The sequence below is a fragment of the Vicia villosa genome, linkage group LG6, assembly GCF_029867415.1.
Source record: "Vicia villosa cultivar HV-30 ecotype Madison, WI linkage group LG6, Vvil1.0, whole genome shotgun sequence".
NCBI lineage: Eukaryota > Viridiplantae > Streptophyta > Magnoliopsida > Fabales > Fabaceae > Vicia > Vicia villosa.
The window spans coordinates 7,283,549-7,303,987 of NC_081185.1; positions in this window are offsets into that span (position 1 = coordinate 7,283,549).

Consider the following 20,439-nt stretch of genomic DNA (forward strand, 5'->3'; position numbering starts at 1 on the left):
CATCTCTCATTTAAAAAATACTCTCACTTGATATGCTCCATATATATATATATATATATATATATATATATATATATATATATATATATATATATATAAGGTGTCAAATTAAGGTAACAAGTTTCAAATTCAATTTCACTTTACTATTCCTCCACACATACTAACTTGAATATTGGACTGCTAACCTTAGAGACCCCCTACTCTAGTACATCATAAGCTTTAGTCCACCATCATTGCTTGTTCAGGACTTTGAGTATATCTTATGCATCCATTTTTGGTTCCTAAATCGAACAATTGTATAGTTTGCGGGAATCAACTCCTGATTCCTATGATTTTTACGATTTCACGTTCACTCTCTAAACATCAACTCTCAACCTCTCTAGGTCACGTACACTTGAACCATTGCTTGTCCTCAAGCAAGTTCGCTAGCATTTAAAACAGTGTAATGCAACAATAAGGACACAAAGACTTAAGGAGATCATAACACTCAAATACTCATACGTGGCTATAAATTCGGTTTGACTAAAGTTGCTTCGATAGGTACTAATTTCGACACCAAGGATATTGTGTTAACATAAACCGCATTTACGTACACTCGTCTCCCTCTTATGCATACCAGATAAAATCATATTGTTGTATCAATGTCTATTTTGCTTATTCATTTCATCATATTTCATTCATGATAGTCACATTAAGGCCCTTTATCTTTCACACACATGTTAGGCAAGCCGATTAGCAATTATAATCAACGTCTTTTTAGATTTGCACATTTTGGCTCAAAGATGTATTTTTGAAGATTCAACCATTGTTGGGCTAAGTGACCGGGTGAGAGTTACCTAACTTAGTAGATGCAATATTCCAATTTTATTCAAATTTTTATGCAAATGATCATTCACTTATATTCATAGAACGACCTACTTATTGTGTGACTATAGATGGTGCCTGACTGGATAAAGAAATTACTCGAGGATTACTACCAAACAGAATTTCAAGACAATGACACAACATATAAGTTTATTTGTTAATTAATTTTAAAACATAATTTAAAATTAATTTCAGTTTTTTTAAGAAAATAAATATAAAATTTATTTCAGGTCAAGAGTAAAATTTATTTTTTATTAAAAAAATAAGTAGTTATTTCTTTCATAAGAAACTATTTTTAAGTTTAAAACATTAAGAATACTTTGTAATGGAATAAATTTCTTATAAATTCTATAATTTCCATTAAATTTTAAGAGGGATAGGAAAACAAGTGAGTGGAAAATTTAATTTTTTTAAAATTTTTCAGATTAATTCATAGATTAATCTCTATAAAAAAATTTATTTTATTTAAATAATAATTTTTTTTGTGATAGAAAAATTAAAATTTTATTCCTTCAATAAAAACTTATTTTAATTTTAAAAAACCCTAAAGTTTTGTTTGTGAGGGAATAAATCTTTCACAAACTACATAATATAACTTAGTGGCGAGTTTTGTGATGGAATATATTGAGATAAATTTTCTCACAAAATCTATAATATATTCAAAACCATTTAATTTAGTGATGAATTTTGTGAGGGAAATTTAATGGCGTATGTTTTTCATCATAAATGTAGTCACTAATGTTTTTCAACTTGACTTAAACAAAACACATACTCTTCCTCTCTAATTCCATCGTAATTTGTTAGGGATTTTATTCCCTCTTTAAATTTTGTCACTGATAAGTGCCAAAATGTACTTATTTTGTGTATGTAAATAGTGGCACTTATCGATACTTTTGTTAATACCGTTTGAATAATTCCCCGTTTTGTGTATAAATACGCATAATTTGTGAATAGTTGTATTTTCATATACTTTTATATCATTTGATAGTTTTTCCTTTGTTTTAAAGGTATTCATGTTTATTGGAGCCTCGAGGAATAAAGTGTCAAAGGCACGGCTTCGATTTCACAGTTTTGGTGCAAGCCCGCTTAGCCACCGTCAAGCGGACTTCCATAGGCTCAAAATAAGGATGACCAAAATCATCATTTTGGTTTCCATTCGTTCATTATTGGAATGAGCATTGAATAAGCTTTCTAATGCTTTGAACCGAGTGCAATTCGGAGTTACGGTTCTCGAATTATGGCGAAAACAAAATTTGATTTTTAGTAGAGTCCGCTAAGCGGGCTCTGTGCCGCTAAGCGAGCTGACGAATTTTCAGACTTGTTAAAAAGGGGGAAAATCACATTTTTAGTTTATGGGTTGGGTATTTTTGAGTCCCAACACCATCAACTTCATTCTTAGAGTAGGATTGGCTTAGAAAACAACACCGGGTCATGCACTTGGAAGATCGGAGGTAGATTTTTCATCAACCAGAGCTGACAACCCGCGAGATGTTTGGTTTATCTCTTCTATTCTCTGTGTATTTCCTTGTGTTGGATTTGTGTGTACAGTTACTCGAATCTTATGTATATTTACAGATTATAATGTTATGTTTAACTTGCTTTACAAATCTGTGTTGATGTTATTCTGGATTTTTGCTCTATGCTGGGGATTTGGGTTGCTTTAGAGATAAACTTCTTGAATCCTTATCTAGGATGATAATCTGTTGGTTCTTAACTCTAGAGATAGATTTAGAGCTAGCATTCATTGTGGATATATGTACTTAATGTTTTCGTGTTTGAGCGGCGCGCAAGAGATCGCCGACGCGAGAATACGGATGTTCTCGCGACTTCGCGTTAGAGATAACCTTAGTTGTGAGATGATCTCGTTTGTGCTCTAGAGATGGACGCTTATGTGAGATATACGTGATGACATAGATGAGTATCGTAGGTTGAGTATAACGGGTTGGTAAGTGTATGTTTGTGAAGAGTGAATATATTTACATTCCTGATAAGTTATTTCTCTTCTAAGAATATGTTTATTCTTTTCCTGTGTATATCTTTGTTTACATTTTGCTCATTCAATCCAAAGTTCGAAACCGTAGAAACTGTTTAATGGCATCTCTCCATTTCTGAGGACGATAATTCCCGGATCAATATTTCCAAATCTTTTTTGTTGCTTGCCCTTTACTGCATTCAACAAAATGGCGCCATTGCTGGGGATGGTTGTGGATTGCATCGCAATAGTTTATATGGTTTTGAGTTTTGTATATAACGTATATATTGTATAGTTTCATGTGTATATATTTACTTGTACATGTTTACTTGTTTATGTTCACCATATAGTTACTTGTATATGTTTGCATACAAGTATACTTTTGTTGGTGAATGTTGGACAACACGTTGAAATCGGACCAGTTCGTCATTCAAAATCTTCACTTTTCAACTTATAAATCCAACATTCACCAATTTTCTCTTTTTGTATGATAATAATTGTATTTGTTCCATACTTGTGCATATGTGTTTATTTGTGTATATAGTTGTATACTTTCGTTTTTATGTTGGTTTAATTGTTGTATATATTTGTACTCGTAACGTTTTTTTGAGTGTTTTGGTTAGGACACTTTCTTTAGGTTTGCACGGTGAGACGTCACCAAGGCATGACGAGAGGAGGCTACTTTCCAAACACCAAAACAATAAAGGCGTCGAGCTAACGACGTAAAACAAGCGCTTGTTGGGAGGCACCCTAACGGTTGTAAATATTGTTTATATTTCTCTTTATGAACTATTTAGGTGAAGTGGTGAGTGATTAGAACAGCTGGTGCAATTCTGATTTTTTTGAGTTCTACTGTATCTGCTAAGCTAAGAGGAGCAGAGCTTGCTAAGCGAGCATAGCAGAATTTTTTTTCTTGCTTTGTACCAGTGGGGTTCTATTCCACTTGGTTCACTCATTTTTCCCACTTTCACCAAGGCTGTTTAATAGTATATAATAGTTTTGTTTTTATAATTCTTTTGTTGGTTGTTTGGATTTAAATTTTGTCCGGTAATTCGAAGATTTTTGAGGGGATTTTCCAAAGCTTGAGTGTTTCAACCTGCGGATGTATGGTAGGATATTGTTTTTGAAGTCGTATCAGTCAAGGTACTCATTTATCGCTTTCTATAGCATAACATGTTTAGGAAACGTTTCATTTGTACAATTACCATATCATTCATTCTTTTGCATTACTTGCTTATTGATTGAATCACTTTAGTTCTCAAACCATAAATGTGAGGAAGCTTTCCACTGTTTACATATGCTGGAGGCTACAATCTTTGTTTTAACTGGATTTTATTATGCTTAATCTTTTGTTTATGTTGATTTTATGAAAGCATGAAAAGGATCAAGGAATTTTGTTTCATTTTGAGCACAACTACCATAACCAAATAGTTAAATTCACCTTGTGAGTGTATGATCATTTATTAACCCTTTTGAGTTTTTTGTCAATGTCCATGTTGTTTTTGCTAAATGCTTATCTTTGAGTGTTTAGTTCTCATTTTTGCATGGATGATTGATCTTTGTTTTCTTGAATCCTCAACCATGATTTTTGGTATGAATTTTTACCTTGCCTTAGAAAGTAGGGAGTATTCATATGATGGTGTGGTTGAATTCAAGTTGGGGAGAGAAATGGTTGCTACTTATTTGGTTGTTGCTATGAGGTTGAAAAGAAAAGAAAAAAAAAGTGAAAAGAAAAGAAAAGAAAGAAAAAAATGGAGAAAAAGTTTTGAAAAATAAAAAGAAAAGAGAAGTGAATAATTGTGCTAATAAGTATTGTGATTGGTTTGAGAAACTTGTGGTTAAGGAAGAAGTTTAATCGGAATTTTGTTGTTTGAATATTTGGTGGATTGATCACTCCCTTAGGTTTAGGCAAGTTTTTGTTTCGATTAGCCTTAGGACTTATCCCTTGTTTGTTAACCAAGCCACATTACAACCTTGAAAAGCCCTTGTGATCTTGCTTTTGTATCTTCAATGTGATTTTTGGATGAATGCATAATTTAATCTTTTGTTTGCAAGATTGTTGCATGAGTGTTAAAAGTCATTCACCTTTGTGTGTTCTTCATCCACTGATGAATTTTCGCTAGGTGTGATTCATGATGTGAGCATGTATTGTGTTAGAATGTTTTGTATGCTTTTTGTGCTTAGGATTTGTTTCGTTTACATGTTGTCGTTGTAGGATAGTGGTAAGTATTTACTTTGTTTATACATTTTTGTATTAAGCCATACATTTGTTTTTGGTTTTCAAAACTTGTTGATTCACAATTCTTTGGTTTATTACTTTCAATTCTTGGATTTATTTGACATTGTTTGAGGACAAACAAAGTTTCAAGTTGGGGAGAGTTTGATAAGTGCCAAAATGTATTTATTTTGTGTATGTAAATAGTGGCACTTATCGATACTTTTGTTAATACCGTTTGAATAATTTTCCGTTTTGTGTATAAATACGTATACTTGGTGAATAGTTGTATTTTTATATACTTTTATACCATTTGATAGTTTTTCCTTTGTTTTTATAGGTATTCATGCTTATTAGAGCCTTGAGGAATAAAGTGTAAAAGGCACGGCTTCAATTTCACAGTTTTGGTGCAAGCCTGCTTAGCCACCGTCAAGCGGACTTCCATAGGCTCAAAATAAGGATGACTTAAATCATCATTTTGGTTTCCATTCATTCATTATTGGAATGAGCATTGGATAAGGTTTCCAAAGCTTCGAATCGGGCTCAATTCAGAGTTACGGTTCTCGAGTTATGGCGAAAACAAAATCTGATTTTTAGCAGAGTCCGCTAAGCGGGATCTGTGCTGCTAAGCGAGCTGACGAATTTTCAGACTTGTTAAAAAGGGGGAAAATCACATTTGTAGGTTATGGGTTGGGTATTTTTGAGTCCCAACACCATCAACTTCATTCTTAGAGTAGGATTGGCTTAGAAAACAACACCGGGTCATGCACTTGGAAGATCGGACGTGGATTTCTCATCAACCGGAGCTGACAACCCGCGAGATGTTTGGTTTATCTCTTCTATTCTCTATGTATTTCTTTGTGTTGGGTTTGTTTGTATAGTTACTTGAATCTTATGTATATTTACCGATTATAATGTTATGTTTAACTTGCTTTACAAATCTGTGTTGATGTTGTTCTAGATTTTTGCTCTATGCTGGGGATTTGAGTTGCTTTAGAGATAAACTTCTTGAATCCTTATCTAGGATGATAATCTGTTGGTTCTGAACTCTAGAGATAGATTTAGAGCTAGCATTCACTGTGGGTATCTGTACTTAATGCTTTCGTGTTTGAGCGGCGCGCGAGAGATTGCCGACGCGAGAATACGGATGTTCTCGCGACTTCGCGTTAGAGATAACCTTAGTTGTGAGATGATCTCGTTTGTGCTCTAGAGATGGGCGCTTATGTGAGAGATATGTGATGACATAGATGAGTATCGTAGGTTGAGTATAACGGGTTGGTAAGTGTATGTTTGTGAAGAGTGAATATATTTACATTCCTGATAAGTTATTTCTCTTCTAAGAATGTGTTTATTCTTTTCCTGTCTATATCTTTGTTTACTTTTTGCTCATTCAATCCAAAGTTCAAAACCGTAGAAACTGTTGAATGGCATATCTCCATCTCTGAGGACGATAATTCCCGGATCAATATTTCCAAATATTTTTTGTTACTTGCCATATACTGCATTCAACAGTCTTTAATTTTCATTTTTATAGTTGTGGGTAGAGTACTCCTTGTAGTTCACATGATTCAATTTTCTTTTGCTTATACAAAAATATATGTAAATTTTTTTTTACATCTCTACAACTCTTGATTAATCGCACTTGGATCTTCTCCAATTTATTTCTTGGTGCTGCCCATTCAACTTCCATCTTAGTCATATAAATTTTTCTATTCAACGCAACTTCTTTTTCTAAAATTAATTATGAGTCATTGTATAAAGGACATGAGGGATGGCATGAGTGAATGAGTTGTAGGTGATAGGTTTCCTAATTAATCACATAAAAAATGTGTTTAATTTTATTGAAATGAATGCTAGTTCTATTCAACGTAAAAGTCTTTGTTAAATCGACTACATTAATTAATCATATTTTTCAAGGTAAAATTGTATTAACCATTTTTCCAACTAAATTTACCATACTTTTACACGTACTTGGTTAAGCGGGTCAAAAGATATTTGTGAAACATTTTTTAAAGTGTTATAAAACTAAATAAAGTTATATAGAGATCAAAGAGAGGAAGAGAAGAGAGAAAGCAATATTGTGTTGTCTTTTTCAATGGTATCATTTATATTGCAATGTGGGTCTTATTTATAGGACCCAAGGGAGATGGAAAAACACATCTATTGATGGGGAATAAGAAGATGAAAAACAAGAAAAAGGATGGACATCCACTTTTATCCTTATTCATAACACTTCCCCTTGAATGTTCATTGAGAATATGCTGCGTTAAAACCTTACTAGAAAAACCTAGTGGGAAAAAATCTAGTGAAGGAAAAATAGTACAATACCCTTTCATCCCCCCCTCCTCAATTGAACAGTCATTTTTTGATGAAGACCAATCTGTTGTACTAGTTAATTAAAAATTCTACTTGGGAGTGACTTTGTTAAAAGTTCTGCAAGGTTATCACATGATAAGATTTGTTAGATGCTTATATCACCATTATTTTGAAGATCATGAGTAGAAAAGAACTTTGGAGAAAAGTGTTTTGTCCGGTCTCCTTTAATGTAACCATCTTTCAATTGAGCGATGCATGCAGTGTTATCTTCATATATGGTCGTTGTATTTAATTTTTCAAAAGATAAACCACAAGTATTTTGTATGTGTTAAATTAAGGATCTCAACAAAACACATTTTCGACTTGCCTCATGTAATGCTAAAAGTTATGCATGATTAGATGTTGTTGCTGCTATGGTATGTTTCACCGATTTCAAAGAAATAGTTATACCCCCACATGTAAGCAAATAACCTGTTTGTGATCTACCATTATGGGGATTTGACAAGTAACATGCATCTGTATAACTTGTTCATTAGAATCTGGATACTTTGGTATAAACCAAACCCATGTCTATTGTACCTCTAAGGTAACGAAGTATATGTTTGACTATGTTCCAATGTCTTTGTGTAGGTGAAGAATTGTATCATGCTAACAGATTTACAACAAATGAAATATCAGGACGTGTATAATTAGCAAGGTACATTAGTGCTCTAATTGCACTACGACACGGTACTTCAGAACCAAGCAATTCTTCATCCTTTTCTCGAAGTCTGAAAGGATCTTTCTCCATATTAAATGATCTAAGCTTCAATGAAATATTCTTGATCACCTCTTAGTAACCCATGTTTCAAGGCAACATTTCCAAGCTTCAATAAACGATATAAGGAATAATTATAGTAGTTGCACAACAATTATCAAAGATTTCACCCTTCAATCATACTTCACATACTTATTCACAATATCACTTCAATATTTCTTTCACCTTATGAACAAATCAATAATCAACAATCGTCACACAAAACATCATTTATTCACACATCATCAAACATCACTTAATCCATTATCATGCAATTCCACAAAGGATGCATTGCAACATCATTGACTGATGCATGTGGTACAAAAACTTAACTGATGACTAAGTCATCTTTTACCTTCAAGGATCCCCACCTTTAGGATTAATTCCCGTTTGGAACCAGAGCACTTCACAATATCACATCCAATCCACACTATGGGATTGAGGCCGCCACTGGAATAGCGTCCTAACACTGGACCAATCGTCTTGTAAACATCATTGTACCAATGTCCTAACATATCCGATGAATGTATGATGCACACCCGCATAATAATCACGACCAGGGCTAGTCAAAATGCATCATCATTCTTTTGCTCATTATATCATCTAATCATCCTCCCATTACATCAACATCACAATCATCTCAATTAATACCACATATACCTCATATTTATCATATTATAAACCATCACAACAACAACTCATTACAACAAGCATATACTAACTTATAATCATCTTTATAAGCATGTATCATTATCAAACATACACATAAGAAAATAAAAAAAATTCATGTTTAATTCCAATAGGTCTCCAAAATCATTCGTTCATGCCTCTTTAATCCTTTTAAAATTAAGTATAAATTATGATAAGGTCTAAGAATGCATAATCTCATGAAAAGTCAAAGAAAATATAAATTTTCACCTCACAAACCGCTCTAAGTGTGTCTCACGGCGCTAAGCGCCTTCCCAAACCTTGCCAACCCGAGAATTTGGTGCTAAACCCACGCCCTGGCGCTATAGTGTAACACCCTTCTAAATCCCCGCAGAATATAAATTAAATTCAGAGTAAAACATGTAAAAAGGGATGCTATAACTCCTTAAAACTAAAAGCCATTTGTCATGTTATTCCGAGGAACATAAATCACATATTTCAACTAAACATGTTTAACACAACGTGTAGATGTTGTTGATTGGCTGTAATTTTTGGTAAAACTGATTGTGGCTCTATCTTGTCAAAAACAGTGTCATGACATACTTTCTGTTGTTGTGATGTGCTTCCTAATACAGGCCTTTACCTGATGTCAAGGCCGATGTCATGACATTCGCAGCTGTTCGTTATTTTCTATTACTTCTTATGATTGTATGATCTGTCAAGGCCTTATGCGCTATATTTGGTAATAATGGATTCTGGTGTGTTTAAAGGACGTCTTGGATGATTACTATTATCAATTCCTTGTATAATGGAGATTTGGTTTAATTAGGGCAAAAACTATTTTGTGGATCCAAGGCCCATTTGCTGTATTGTCTGAAGGGTTTTTAATCCGTGTAGGAGCTGCTGTTGCCGTCAAGGTTTGTGTGTGAAGAAACTGTTAGAGCTTTTGTTGATTCAGTTTTCTTGTTGTAGTTTTCTTGTAAGCCAAACAATCATCATGATGATTGTCTTGGTCTAGGTGTTTCTTTGTTTTGAGTTGTAAAAAGTACTCAAAGCTTTTAAGCAAGAGTACCATTGTTCTTGATCAAAGCTTTTAAGCAAGATCAAGGTGTGTTTTTGAAGAGTGTCTTCTGCTGCTTTTCGTCTGTTAGTTTTTCATCACTGCTGTGATTGAGGGGGAGTGAGTAGGAACTCTGGTCTAGTTGTTTAGATTGAAGTTGCATTGGGTAGATATTAAGTGAGAGGCGTAATATTGAGTTGTATTACCTTGAATTAATATTACTTATAGTGGACTTCCTCCCTGGCTTGGTAGCCCCCAGATGTAGGTGTGTTTGCACCGAACTGGGTTAACAATTTTCCTGTGTTGTTTATTGTTTACTCTTTGTTCATTTGTTTGAAAACATTCAGATAATGATGTCGTGACATCCTGTAAGACATCGCGTGTCTGAGTCCAGAATTTCAATTGGCATCAGAGCAGGCACCCTGCCTGTTTTCACTGGGTGAGATCTAGGGAAGGTTCTTTCTGGTTCGATGGACAAAGAAGGTGGTGGATTTATAATGAGACCACCCATTCTGGATGGTTCTAATTATGATTATTGGAAACCTCTCATGGTGGCTTTTCTGAAATCTGTGAATAGCAAAGCATGGAGAGCTGTGAACAAAGGATGGGAACATCCTGTTATTACTGATAAAGATGGCAACAAAACTCTTAAACCAGAGGAAGAGTGGGACAAAGATGAAGAGGCATTGGCGCTTGGCAACTCTAAAGCTCTAAATGTTTTATTCAATGGAATTGACAAAAATATATTCAGACTGGTGCACCAGTGTGAACTAGCCAAAGATGTCTGGGATATCCTAAAGACTACTCATGAGGGCACCTCCAAAGTGAAGATGTCAAGACTTCAACTGCTAACTACAAAGTTTGAAAATCTAAGGATGAGGGATGATGAAAGTATTAAGGATTTTCATATGAATTTACTCGATATTGCTAATACCTCAGGAGCTTTGGGAGAAAAAATGTCTGATGAAAAGTTGGTGAGGAAAATTCTTAGATCCCTACCTAAGAGATTTGATATGAAAGTTACAGCTATAGAAGAGGCACAGGACATCAGCAGTATGAAGGTAGAGGAGTTAATTGGATCTCTTCAAACCTTTGAAATGGGAATCAGTGAAAATTCTGAAAAGAAGAACAAAAGCATAGCCTTTGTGTCCAACTCTCGAGAGGAATTAGAGGAAAGTAGTGAAGAGAATCTATCTGAATCTATAGCTATGCTTGGCAAACAATTCAACAAAATTATAAGAAGAATGGATCAGAAGCCAAGACCTAATGTCAAGAACATCTCATCTGACATCAGTAGATCTTATGACTCTGGCAGAAGAGATAAACCAGAAGAAAAATACAATCACAGTAAAGGGATTCAATGTCATGGATGTGAAGGGTATGGACATATTAGAGCTGAATGCCCTACCTATCTCAAGAAACAAAAGAAAGGATTGTCAGTCTCCTGGTCTGATGAAGATTCTGAGAGTGATTTTGAAGAAGAATCAGCCAAACATGTCACAGCTCTGACTGGAGTCTACAACTCAGATGAAGACTCTAGTGAAGATGAGCTATCCTTTGAAGAACTGGCAACCTCCTACAGAAAGCTCTGTATCAGAAGTGCTGAAGTATGTCAACAAGGTGAAAAGTAGAAGAAATACATAGCCCAGTTGGAGGCAGACAACAAAGAGCTTAATGAAACTATATCTGAATTGAATGATGAAATTATCCTGTTACAATCCAAACTTGATCAGATGTCTAAATCAGTAAAAATGTTGAATAATGGCACAGATATGCTGGAGGAGATCTTGCAGGTTGGAAAAAGTTCAAGAGATATGTCTGGCATAGGATTTGTCAGTGCAAAGAATTATGTCCAAGATAGTAGCAGAACTAAACCTGAAGCTGAGATGTCGAAGCCGATGTCAAAACATGTGACTCAACATCACGAGAAAGGTGAAATGAAGAAGAAGTTTCAAAGATGGAGATGTCATTACTGTGGAAGATTTGGACACATTAAGCCTTTCTGCTTCAGACTATATGGATATCCAAATCAAGATCCTTTTTACAAACCTAAGCAGGTCATGCCCATTCAGAAGCAACAATGGAAACCTAAAAGTATGGCTTTAATAGCTCATACATCTCTTAGAGTTTCAGCCAAAGAAGACTGGTATTTTGATAGTGGATGCTCCAGACACATGACTGGACTCAAGAATCTGCTTGTTGATATCAAGAGTCATTCTACTAGTTATGTAACCTTTGGTGATGGAGCTAAAGGTGAAATCAAAGGAGTTGGAAAATTAGAGTGTTCAGGAGTGCCAAATTTAGAAGATGTTCTATTGGTCAAAGACCTGACTGCCAATCTTATAAGCATCAGTCAACTCTGTGACCAAGGATACCAAGTCAACTTCACTAAAGATGAGTGTGTGGTTACTAATGAAGAAAAGGAAGTAGTAATGAGGGGTGTCAGATCCAAAAATAACTGCTTCTTGTGGGTGTCTCAGGAATCCAGCTATTCCACTATATGCTCTAAAGAAGAAGAAGCAAAGCTATGGCACCAAAAACTTGGTCATCCTTATCTAAGAGACTGGGAAGGCAGTGCTGATAACAGAAAAAGAACTTCAGGAGGATGTTCCTTCTTGGGAAGTAGCTGTTCTCAACTTGTTTGGATGAAACAGATGTTATCAGAATACAATGTCACACAAGATGTCATGACATTATATTGTGACAACTTAGGTGCCATCAACATTTCAAAGAATTCCATCCAGTACAGCAAGACCAAGCATAGTGATATTAGACATCACTACATCAGAGATCTTGTTGAGGACAAAATAATTGGCTTGGAACATGCTGCCACAGATCTTCAACTTGCTGACAGTTTTACAAAAGTCTTAGATGCAAATAAGTCTGAAAATCTAAGAAACAAATTAGGCAGTTGTCTTTGTGAAAGACTATGACAATTAATTGAGGGTGGGGCCAGCACTATTTCTCTCTCCAAATCTTGGATATCATTACACATTAAAGTGTATTTTCCCCCCTTCTTGCAAGTTACTCAAACGGTTTCCATTCCTCCACAACCTCTCCTCCACACTCACGCTATCTCACTGTGTTCCTGTATTCATCACTCCTTACCCAGCCTCTCATTTTCTCTCACCATGTCTCAGAGTCCTTCCTCAAAGAAATCTTCTCCCATCTCTGAAACAGCATCAGGTTCTAGGGCACCAAATGTTGTGAGCAATCAAGATGTTGTGCTGGATGTTGTGCCATTGAACTCTGTCCCTCCTTCCGATTCTGCTCGCAGTCAACCAAGAAAGATGCATGCAAGAAAATCAACCGGAGGATCTGTCCCAGAAACGTTTTCTGTCCAACATAGAGAGGGCACTTCCTATGTTCATAATGCGATTGCAAATATGGTCACCAGAATCTTGAATGAAGGGCACAAAGTTGAAGGAATTTCTGTTCCTCTAGCCCAAATGCCTGCTTCCGATGATGATCAAAGTGTGCAAGATGATGAGACCCCTGTTGATAAAAATGTTAAGACAATTGTTGATAATGATGAAACATCTGCTGAGAAAAATGATGAGACTCCTGTTACTAAGGATGTTGAGACATCTGTTAATGAGACCCCTGTTGCCAAAGATGTTGAAACATCTGAAGCTATCAATGTTGAAGCATCTGAGTCCAAAGATGATGAGACTCTTGCTCCTGAGAAAGATGAAGAGGTTTCTGCTGTTCCTGCTAAGAAAGATGAAAACCCTAATGTTCATGATGTGGTGGATCTAGATGATCTTGATGATCCTATTGATATTGCTGATGATGACCTCATCTCCAGCATCTCCAACAGGGTCAAGGCTCGTAAGGGAAAACAAGTCTGTGAACAACATTCTCTCAAGCCACAGGTTACTCCTTTGAAGACTGTTACTAAAAATAAGATGAAGAAAGTTCCTACTGGACCCTCAAAATCTGGAAGCAAAGTTAGTGTGAAGAAGAGGAAGGAAAGAAGCATCTCTGACTCTGAAGCTGATGTCCCAAGTGATGTCCCTGACATCCCCTCCAAGAAGAAAATTGCTGTTACTAAATCTGCTACAAAGGTCCGTGATGTTCCCTTGGATAACATATATCTGCACTATGCTTCCAATGCAATCCAGTGGAAATTTGTGTATCAAAGAAGGCTGGCCCTTGAAAGAGAGTTAGCAAATGATGCTCTGGAGAATCAAGAGGTAATGCAGCTCATCAAAACTGCAGGTTTGATTAAGACTGTTTCTCAATTCTCTAAATGCTATGAAATGCTTGTGAAAGAGTTTATTGTCAATTTATCTCAAGACTGTGCTGATGGTAGAACAGATGATTTTCATAAAGTTTATGTTAGAAGAAAATGCATAGAGTTCTCCCCTGTTGTTATCAATCACTTTCTAGGTAGAAATGCTGAAGCTCAACCTGAGCTTGAAGTAACTGATAATGAGGTCTGCAACACCATCACTGGGGGTAAGGTGAAAAAGTGGCCCATCAAAAGCAAACTGTCTGCTAGTCTCTTGACTGTTAAGTATGCTCTGCTGCATAAAATTGGCTCTGCCAACTGGGTGCCCACCAATCACACCTCTACCATTGCTGTTGGTTTAGGAAGATTCATTTATGCTATAGGGACCAAGACTGTGTTTGACTATGGAACCTATATTTTTGACCAGACTATGAGACATGCAGGTACCTCTGCTACTAAGCTTCCTATTGCCTTTCCATCCCTAATATGTGGAATCATCCTAAAGCAATACCCTGGCATCTTGAAAGCTAAAGATTCTGTTTGCAAAAGGGAAAGTGCTTTGACTTTTCACTACAAGCTGCTTCAAAGGACTGATGCCTCAACATCTGCTGGGACATCTCAAACTAGCAAGTCTGTGACCAAAGCCTCTCTTATAGCTGAGCTGAAGGAGACCTGCAAGGAGCTGGAAAATAGGAAGATGAAGCTTGAACAGCTTATACTCAGTCTTGAGCAGTCTGCTGATAGTGATGATGATCATGCTGTTGGTGGTGATGGTGAGAAGATGAATGATGATATGGATGCTGATAGTGAGGATGAATATAAGTCTAGTAGCTCCAGTGATGAAGAGATGAGTGAGGAGGATGATGATGGTACTGCTGGCTCTGAAGATTAGATCTTCATTTGGTGCTTGGCTCCTTTTGTGGCTAAAAAGGGGGAGTAGTGTGTGTTTTTGGTTGTGTTGTTTGTAATGGTTGTAATGGTTATCTTATTGTTCTGGTGATCTTTTGGTTTTTTTTTTACTTGGACATGGTTATGGTTTTTTTTTGGTTCCCTTTATTTGGGTGTTCTCTGGTTTTATTTGGGTGTTCTCTGGTTCTCCCTAACAATGACAAGTGGTTTCTGTAACAATTGATTAAGTAGTTGTTTTTTTTTTTGGTGATTAATCAAGTTGAATCAAGTTGCTGCTGTTTTCTTACAGAATTTATTTTTCTGTTGTTGGCTGCTGTATGCTCTGGTATCTGCTTTGCATCTATTAGTGTTTTAGCCAAAAATTCGCCAAAGGGGGAGTTTGTAGATGTTGTTGATTGGCTGTAATTTTTGGTAAAACTGATTGTGGCTCTATCTTGTCAAAAACAGTGTCATGACATACTTTCTGTTGTTGTGATGTGCTTCCTAATACAGGCCTTTACCTGATGTCAAGGCCGATGTCATGACATTCGCAGCTGTTCGTTATTTTCTATTACTTCTTATGATTGTATGATCTGTCAAGGCCTTATGCGCTATATTTGGTAATAATGGATTCTGGTGTGTTTAAAGGACGTCTTGGATGATTACTATTATCAATTCCTTGTATAATGGAGATTTGGTTTAATTAGGGAAAAAACTATTTTGTGGATCCAAGGCCCATTTGCTGTATTGTCTGAAGGGTTTTTAATCCGTGTAGGAGCTGCTGTTGCCGTCAAGGTTTGTGTGTGAAGAAACTGTTAGAGCTTTTGTTGATTCAGTTTTCTTGTTGTAGTTTTCTTGTAAGCCAAACAATCATCATGATGATTGTCTTGGTCTAGGCGTTTCTTTGTTTTGAGTTGTAAAAAGTACTCAAAGCTTTTAAGCAAGAGTACCATTGTTCTTGATCAAAGCTTTTAAGCAAGATCAAGGTGTGTTTTTGAAGAGTGTCTTCTGCTGCTTTTCGTCTGTTAGTTTTTCATCACTGCTGTGATTGAGGGGGAGTGAGTAGGAACTCTGGTCTAGTTGTTTAGATTGAAGTTGCATTGGGTAGATATTAAGTGAGAGGCGTAATATTGAGTTGTATTACCTTGAATTAATATTACTTATAGTGGACTTCCTCCTTGGCTTGGTAGCCCCCAGATGTAGGTGTGTTTGCACCGAACTGGGTTAACAATTTTCCTGTGTTGTTTATTGTTTACTCTTTGTTCATTTGTTTGAAAACATTCAGATAATGATGTCGTGACATCCTGTAAGACATCGCGTGTCTGAGTCCAGAATTTCACAGCGGAAAAGAATTTCATAATTGGATAATGTAAAACATCAAATATTCAACACCTAAAAATCATCGTCTCAATTCAACTAAAATTATCCAAATAAATAAAACAATAGTTTATTAACATAACTCTAAAACAAAATGTTCCCCAATATTACAAGACCAAAGCATGACACCGACACGACTGAAACTAAATGAATTAGCTTTACGAGGTATCCTCACCAAGCACAACGCCGCTACTCCTTAATCTGAAAATGATTAACAGTAAGGGTGGGACATATTTACAATTAACATACATTATGAGTTCATAAACAAAAAAAAATCATAAATAAATTGTTGCCCTATTGCAACATATTCTAGATTTTAGAAAATTCAACCAACCATTCACAAATTACAAATGACACAAGTCGCATCACCACATTATAACACTGGAATTCATCCACTCATCTTATAATAAGCATACATAATAATGCAATGAGACACTATGTATGTGGTACCCAATCATGGGATTAACCCATCTCACCGATCCAAACACCACCGGGATACGGCCACTTGCACACAATGCGAATTAGCTACCACTGATCCAAACACCACTGGGATACAGCCAAATAGCAAATAGAGCGTTACGAGTTCTTCAGGAAGTATACAATGTTATTTTGCTATCATTCATGAATGATTTTTTTTTGTTCCAAACAATGATCTAAAAATTATAACCATCCTTATGGGATGCGTTAAAATTATTTGTGTCATACTTCTGGAATGACAATCTTTTATAAAAGGAATTATCAACTTCCTTCCTTATAAGAAACAAAGATTTCTTGCTCCATCTTAAACGAAAAATAGCAAATAGAGCGTTAGAGTTCTTCAGGAAGTATACAATGTTATTTTGCTATCATTCATGAATGATTTTTTTTTGTTACAAACAATGATCTAAAAATTATAACCATCCTTATGGGATGCGTTAAAATTATTTGTGTCATACTTCTGGAATGACAATCTTTCGAAAACTTTTTAAAATTTCAAAAAGTCATTAATAATAGTATACTTTTCTATTATTGAAATAAGGCTGTATAAATTATATAGATGAATAAATTAATTTTGTGCGACTGTTATGAATTTATTAATTTTTTGTGAAAGTCATCGAATGTTTAAATATCATTGTTTTGTTTAAAGGGTTGATGAATTTTTTGGTCCCTCTAAATACTGTAGATTTCGTTTTTAGTCCCTAAAAAATTTTCCTTTAACAAATCGTCCCTTCAAAATTTTTCCTCTAAACTACTGATCCCTAACGTCAAATTTGTTAGAGATTAGCTACGACTTTAGCCACCGATTAGCTACGAAAGTTGTCGTTAGGGACCAATAGTTTGGAAGAAAAATTTTGAAGGGACGATTTCTTGAAAGAAAATTTTGGAGGGACTAAAAACGAAATTTGAAATATTTAAAGGGACGAAAAAGTTCATTAACCCTTGTTTAAATTGCATCAGCAAATATTCATAAAGAATAATGCTAAATATAGCAAAAATATGTTTCTGAAAAATCACGAATATGCAAAAAGTCATTCATTCTTTATCTAATTCAATTTCATTGAATGTATAAAAATAATTCTTTCCTGCTTTAAGCCAAATCCACCTATTAATTCTTTGACACATTCAAATTTATTTGTGCACTATCCATCACTATTGGAATCATTTTAAAGCATCATGTGATATTCACAACCTCAATAACATCAACACATCTTACTTAAAGTTGAGTTGCTAACTGAGATTTTTTATATTGTTCTTAAAGATACATTAAGTCTATGACAAATAAAATTACAATAAAATTACATAATCTTAAACATTTACAATAAAATCATTGATGAATAAGATTACAGAATTTTAAATATTCTAATATGATTATATTTATCAAATATCATAAATATATATAAAAAATAACGATTTTGTGGAGCTAATGGCTATTATTCAGCATGTTCAACCAAAGATGGGCAGCCCCGACATTTTTGTTTGGTGGAGACATCCGAATGGTTTTTCAGTAAAAGCAAGTTATGATGGGATTATTGCTTCTGACAACCACGCCTCGACTTTGACATCAAATGTGTTGAACTTACTTCGATCTCTTTGGGCTTCGAAACTTCCAAGTAAGTCTTTAATTTTTGGTTGGAGACTTCTTTTAGATCGTCTTCCAGCTAAAATGAATTTATTCTGTCGTGGTGTTTTGGCGGGAAACGATTCTTTGTTGTGTCCTTTTTGTTTGTTGGAAGAGGAAAATTCAGACCATATTTTTAGTTCTTGTTTGGTGACGTCTATGTGGTGGAATCAAACGTGTGATTGGCTCCGTTTGGAAGTGCCTTTATCGACGAACTCGGTGTTCGAAAAGCTCTCAAGTTTTGAGAAGTTATGCAAATCTAGTTTTCGTAATTTCCCGAGTTGGTTGTTTGGACTTGCGGTGTGTTGTGCTATTTGGAAGTGTCGGAATGCTATTATCTTTGAAGGAGGTATCCTTTCAAGAATTGATGGATTGGGGATGATAAAACTTATGTCGTGGGAGTGGTTTTTGTTTAGTTGTAAGCTAGATTGTGATGTTCTTTGAACGGAGTGGTTTGTCTCTCCTACCATTATAGGCTAAGTTTGTGTTTTGTACTTGTATGAAGGGTTGTGCACCCCTTGTGCCGTTTTAGTTATTCAGTTGCTTGCTTTTAAAAAAAAATGATCTCCTCAAAATCATCATCAAGTCATACATATATAATTTTCAGTAAAACATTATTATCGTAAATAATTGAAGTTCTGAAAATATAATTTATACGAGATAGAAGCGAAAAATTATAGTTGAGAGTTTCATGCTAATAACATGTTATAAAACTAAATAAAACTATATAGAGCTCAAAGAGAGGAAGAGAAGAGAGAAAACAATATGATATTATTTTCTTCAAAGGTACCATTTACATTATAATGTGCGTTTTATTTATAAGACTTAAGGGAGATGGAAAAACACATTTATTAATGAGGAATTAGAAGATGAAAAACAAAAAGAAGATGTATATCCACTTTTATCTTTATTCGTGACATAAAGTTTATTATATGATTTGTGTCCTTTTACACTCTTATTATTATAATTATTATATGATTTGTGTCCTTTTACACTTTTATTATTATAATTTAAGAAATTTATTATTAATTTAAAAATATCAACTACTTGTCATAAAAAAGAGCCAATTATAAAAAGAAACATAAGAAAGAAGAAGTGTGAAAAGATTATTATTATTATTATGTCTTAATTGAAGAGATAAACAAACATTAGTCAATGTCTTCCTTGAAAATATCAATGGAAGGTGAAGGTGGTGTGTGGCAGCAGTGTGAGTGCAGATAAGCCCTCTGAAATGCAGATAAGCACTCTGAAAGTTACCAAAGTTATTATTATTTTTATATATATTTCTGGATCATGCATTTTCATTTTCATTTTGTGGCTCTTATGTGTTGGTTTGAAGTTAAGGTTGGTAAAAAGAAACTAAAACAAATAAAAATATTAACATAATTTTAAAGTTTTCATGTTCCCCCTATTAATATAAACAGGATAATAGTAAGTAGCTCAAATGATAAGATATGTGTTGTTTGAGTTAATTGAATATAAATTATTAATTTAAATTTTAATATTTAACTATAATATTTATTTATATTTATATGCTATTTTAAACAAGTCATTTATAATTATAACAACTTTTAAAAATATTAATTTAAATCGATAATAGAATTCTGAAACTAATCACAAAAAGTGGACGGTATAATCTAAGTTTATAGTTGATGCTTTTCAGGTGTTTGATTTAACATGTTTGCTTGTATATGATTTGTTAGGAAATTTCTTTACCCACCTTCTAACCTTTTTCGTCACTTCTGGTGAATTTACAAAAATACCCCTTGTTTCGGAATTTCATTTCCGAAAACGTACTTTTATTGAAAAAAAATGTGTTTTCGGAAATGCATCTCCGAAAAAGTGAATATTTTAATGAAAAATATTGATTTCGGAGATGCATCTCCGAAATAAAGTTGTTTTTCAGAAAATTGGTGTATTTGGAAGTGCATCTCCGAATTCACCCCCCTTGGAGGAATTCGTAAATGCACT